The sequence below is a fragment of the Spodoptera frugiperda genome, chromosome 22 (genome assembly GCF_023101765.2).
Source record: "Spodoptera frugiperda isolate SF20-4 chromosome 22, AGI-APGP_CSIRO_Sfru_2.0, whole genome shotgun sequence".
NCBI lineage: Eukaryota > Metazoa > Arthropoda > Insecta > Lepidoptera > Noctuidae > Spodoptera > Spodoptera frugiperda.
The window spans coordinates 2,171,177-2,177,188 of record NC_064233.1 but is presented as its reverse complement, the minus strand read 5'-3'; positions in this window follow the sequence as shown (position 1 = coordinate 2,177,188).

Below are 6,012 nucleotides of genomic sequence, written 5' to 3'. Positions count from 1 at the left end.
AACTTTGTCATTAAAGATGTCTCGGGTTTCGATTTCTGAGTTGTTCACAGTATTATTCCGAATTTTTTGATTATTCGAAATTATCTTTGTCAAGCTTAAAATCTGAGATTGTAATCGCTATTGGCTATATGTCAATATTTATTACAGAGAACTCATAACATAACTTCTACTAAGGTTTTCTTTGATATAAGCCGGTAAACGAGCATATTGATCACCTGATGGTAAGCAATCACCGCCCATGGACACTCGAAACACCAGACGCGTTACAAGTGCGTTGCCGGCCTTTTGGGGGTTAGGAATTTAAGGGTTGTTTCCTGTAAGGCTGTGGTATCACTCCGATCGAGCCGGCCCATTCGTCTCGCCTCACCTTAGGGAGAAGTCGTTGGATGATTTTACCCTCTCAAAAAGAACTGGACTCTAGATGATGAAGAGACCACTATAAAACACGACTAACCGGTTAAAATTTTAAGTATTACCTTTTAATCTTATACGGGACCAGTATATAATTACCAGTATATAACTTGTAACTCAAAACCTGTATTATACAACACAATATAGGTACATGGTATCAATGACGCGCATCCAAAGGTGTCTACGTCTATGTAGATACTTTTTGTATTATTTATTCAAAGGATACTTTAATTTCTCTGTTTATAAAGTATGAAACTAACTTTTTCTCATTAAATATGTACTACTGTCGTATCGGTGTCGGTTTCCCATGCTTGAGGGCTTCGAAACTTACCAACGGTAAAGTACCAATGTGACTTTTTCCGAGTTAAAGATTATTCAGACACCACTGACAAACTGTGAAGGAAAACATCGTGAGGAAACCACATCGTAAGTTTTAAATCGCCTGATGGTAAGCCATCACCGCCGTCCATGGACACCCTAAACACCAGAGAACTTGGAAGTGCGTTGCCGGCCTTTTGGGGATTAGGAATTTAAGGGATTTTGGGGATTCGGGGTTAGGAAGATTGAGAAGGAGGGTAATTGGGCCTCCGGTAACCTCACTTACACAATGAAACACAACACAAGCGTTGTTTCACGTCGGTTTTCTGTGAAGCCGTGGTTCCCGAATAAGGGTATAATCTTTGGCCGTGGTATCACTCCAGTGGATACTCCTACACTTAACACGGTACAGAGAGTAAAGTTTCTTAAGATCGGACCAGGAGGATCCTCCGACCTGGCGAGGTTATAATGCGGATAGAGGAGCTCCATACACCTGCAGGGGGTGTCGCAGATGATGGGAGTTAATTTTTGAATATTTGTATAATAATGTATTTTTTTTTTTTTATCTAAATCTTTTTAGGGACTTTTATCAAAGATTTTTCACCAACGTCGTATACCCTTTAGTAAAGTAATGTGGATTACCGACACTTCAAAAGCCTTCACTTATTATTTGAAAATTTTGTTTGTATGTATTAAATTTTTTTTTCAGCAATTAATTCCGGTGTTACCATTGCGAATGCATAACCTCATATTTCGCAGTCGGTCAACAGTCGGCGCATCCAACGTGCATGACTGCATGACTGCAGTGTGCACTTCAATCCAGTTGTTGCAAAACCTAAATTAATTATTATGTTATCGGCTTACTCACGTACTGTTTTGACGATTAACTCGACTAGTTTCAAGCCATGCAAGAGGCTCATATTCATGAGGAGCATTTCGCGACACACGACGCGGCGATTGTCACGATGCTACTGACGACTCGAGTTTCGCGCCCATCGCGCCCTCTGCCTGGAATCGCGCGTACTATACGGCGCGTGCGACGTTGTTGGCTCGTTAGACTCGTTCGCCGGCGGCTGCGTAGGTGTTGGGTTCGATTCTCGGGTCGACGCAAAGACGGTGCTGCATACCGCGCTCACTGTGTCACACTCCAGACCCGCAACATTGTAGGCTGACGCAGATTGTAGACTTGGCTTCCAGGCAGGAGGTAATGCCCAGCCACCGTCTCTGTTGAAGTTGGGACGACGACTTATTTCGATGGCCTCACGTACTTTCCGCGGTACGAAGTATTTCTCCCTCGCTAGTACGGAGACCTTGTCGAAACGGAGGAAGTGAGTCGTGCCCGCGCTACAAGCATGCTCGGCTACTGCAGATGTATGGGTGTCCATGTTCTTCACACTGCGTATGTGTTCCTTTAGTCTGGTTGTGATGTTGCGGCGAGTTTCCCCGATGTAACTCGAGCCACAGTCGCACGGTATCATGTATACCCCGGGAACTGCCAGTGGATCCTTGTCCTTAGGCGAGCGTAATAAGTTTCGTAATTGACCGGGTGGGCGGAAGATCGTCCTGATGCTGTATCTTCGGCGTAACAGGTGTCCGATGGTGTCGGTTACTCCTTTCACATAGGGTAAAAATGCTGGAGTCCGCTCCGCAACTGCCGGTCGTCTTTTACACGATGAGCTCGCCAGTCGAGTACATTGGCGCCAGTTGTACCCATTAGTTTCCAGTACCCGTCGAAGGTGATCAAGTTCCGCGTCAATGTACTGGGGATCACACAGGTTCAGTGCCCGGTTGTCCCAACTTCAACAGAGACGGTGGCTGGGCATTACCTCCTGCCTGGAAGCCAAGTCTACAATCTGCGTCAGCCTACAATGTTGCGGGTCTGGAGTGTGACACAGTGAGCGCGGTATGCAGCACCGTCTTTGCGTCGACCCGAGAATCGAACCCAACACCTACGCAGCCGCCGGCGAACGAGTCTAACGAGCCAACAACGTCGCACGCGCCGTATAGTACGCGCGATTCCAGGCAGAGGGCGCGATGGGCGCGAAACTCGAGTCGTCAGTAGCAGCGTGACAATCGCCGCGTCGTGTGTCGCGAAATGCTCCTCATGAATATGAGCCTCTTGCATGGCTTGAAACTAGTCGAGTTAATCGTCAAAACAGTACGTGAGTAAGCCGATAACATAATAATTAATTTAGTATGTCTCACGAAAGTTACAATAAAATCACGTTGCAAAACCTGTTTGAATAGTTTTTATATTCAAGACCAAACTGCAGGAAGAGTGGCTAGTATACATTCATAAATTATTGTTAATATGTATTTTTCTGTTTTCTCGTATTTAAAGAAAATATGTCTGACTAACCACCTGGCTACTATGCTAACTGTCGCGGGTTCAATTCGCGCACGGAACGACAGGCCTGAGTAAGATGTTATATATTTTCTTTAAAAAAGAAAACGTTTACGTTCTCCACATTAGGTTTTTCCTGTGTAGTAGGTGCGTTTACAAACGATGAACAATTTGTAGATCACACAAAGAGTAGCTCCGTGAGGGAATCGAACCCGCTTAACGTTGCGCGGCAGCCGGTCACCTAGCCACCGCGCCAACCGTGTAAACACTGCTTTTCAATCAGACAGTCAGTTACTTATGAGTAACTTACTCATCCTTGTCACCGACACTTGCTAAGGCTTTCCAATTTCAGACCACCACAGATGGGACCCAGTAGGGCTGATGCCTGATCCGGAGCTGCGGACTACCTAACGGGTTTACCGGGGCTCCGGCTCGAAAAGCAGGAGTAGGAACGGGGTGGTTTTTAGTCAGTAAGAGTCTGACACTCCCTCTTGCCTCGCCCAAGGCGGGAGAAGTCATTGGATGATTTTCCCCCTCAAAAAAAAAAGGCTTTCGGATTCGATTACCGATTCAAACAAGGGACAGGTGTACCTATTGTTCTAACAACATTGGTCATAGGTTAAGAATTCCACTCTCTCTGTGTAAATATATTTCCTATTGTGTATAGTTTTCTAATACAATAGCTAGGCCTAGCACCGACTGGTTTGGCCAACCAGACCGACTTGTTTTGGATTCGTTCCGAAAACCAACGCGATTCGCGATTGTATCCTTTGCGTTAGACAGGTTGGTTGCAGAAGTCTAATTCTTAGAATAGACTTTGATCCGGAGCTGCGGACTACCTAGCGGGTTACCGGGGCTCCGGCTCGAAAATCAAGAGTAGGAACGGGGTGGTTTTTAGTCAGTAAGAGTCTGACACTCCCTCTCGCATCGCCCAAGGCGGGAGAAGTCATTCTTACAACAGGCTAGCTACTTCGTCAGGCGTAAGTTTTTATAGCCTTTCTCGATAAATGACAGCTTTCTTCTTCAGCTTAACATTATAAGTATAAGGAAATATAAGACTACACAATTACACATTAGACAGAGACCGGGCAGCAGCGCTTTCTGATAAACCTGAACCTTTTATACTGCGATCCCCAATTTGTTTGCCGAGCGTGGAAATTATGACAAATCTTTTTATGTAAACGAGGTATATAGTGCACTGTATTCGGAACTACGGATAATGTAACAGATTACCTGGGCTCCGGCTCAATGCAGGAGTAGGAACAGGAAAGATTTTCGTCAGTAAGAGTCTAGTCCCTCTCGCCTGACCCAAGGTGGGAGAAGACATAAGATGACTATCCCCGCTCAAAAAAAAAAATTAAATCTAGTCTATAATACTGTTCATTATGTTAATTTATCCTTCTGGGCGTTTTCTGCCAAGCGTCTCTGCCGGACTATTACATATAATCACTAACAATTACATAGTATCAATTAGCAATACTTTCCATGCCTTTTTTTACTTTTTATAACCCACAATGTATTATTACGTGTTGCATATTCACGCAAAACAAATGACCCAAAACAGTAATAGGAAATTACAGTGTTTGTAGCGACATCTAGTTTTGAAGCGGCGTAACTGTGTAATTACTTAGTTCGTCTTCGTCTTAATAGATGGCGTTGGGCTACTTCATTCATGTTTAAAAGTTTTGAATCGAATTGTATGTCACGCAAGATGCATGTTTGATTCATAACAAATTGCTTTTTGTTCAGAAAGGGGTTAGCAGATATCAAGCTCATTGTGTTTACTTAAACCTACATTTACGCTAGTTACGTTAATAGTCACAAAATAGTATGAAATAAGTTTTTTACCAAGCGAAAATTCAATGAACAATTACAAACTCCATGTAAATATTGAGAGTATGTAACTAAAAACTTCTTTATTAAACTGTTGATTGTATTCAAAGCTTCAACAGTTTTTTCTAAATGTAAAGAGTGATAACACGGCCTCACATAAAACCAACGTAAAATATTAATCTGTTATTAATTTATTTCAGCGAAAGTTATGGTTTTCAAAGAGCCATCAGACCACCACAGATGGGGCCCAGTAGTACTGATGCCTGATCCGGAGCTGCGGACTACCGAAAACAAGAATTGGAACGGGGTGGTTTTTAGTCAGTAAGAGTCTGACACTCCCTCTCGCCTCACCCAAGGCGGGAGAAGTATTTGGATGATTTTCCCCCCTTACAAAAGGCTGCTATTTATCCTGCTAACTTGTTTAAGTAGGTTATATGTTTGCTATATCAATGAAGTGATTTTTAATTGATTTATTATTATGCTGATCTAATTTCTGCCACCGTCTTTAACTAAACCAGGATAAATAACAGTTTTTTTACATGCACGCAACGTTACGCCTTTTATCCCCGAAGGGGATGGCAGAAGTGCACATTACAGCACATAATGCCGCTATACAATGTGCACCCAGTTTTCACAATTTGTGTTATAAGTCCCATGTAATAGGGGGTGAGACTATTGACATATACTGGGAGTTTTTTTTTTTTTTTTGATGGGAAAATCATCAAAGTCAAAGCATTTATTTCAATAATTAATCGTAAATAAGGCACCTTTGTAACGTCAAATTGAATTGTCCGTCTGTCTGTCTGTCAGTGAAAATAGGCGCTCGTTCCAAAGTGTAGCTCCATCCAATGACTTTACCCGCCTTGGGTGAGGCGAGAGGGAGTGTCAGACTCAAAAACGAAGTCCAATACGGTGACAGAAACCAGTCGGTCAGCATAAGATGTCAATTAAAAACCACTTCATTGATGCAGTGAACATGTGACCTACTTAAACAAGATTCGATTCCCAGTTGCATCAAAAAGTTATTTTCTCCTCCTAATGATATAAACTAGCTTTTACTTTTAAATAACTAACGTAACATTACACTGCAATATAATATAACATTA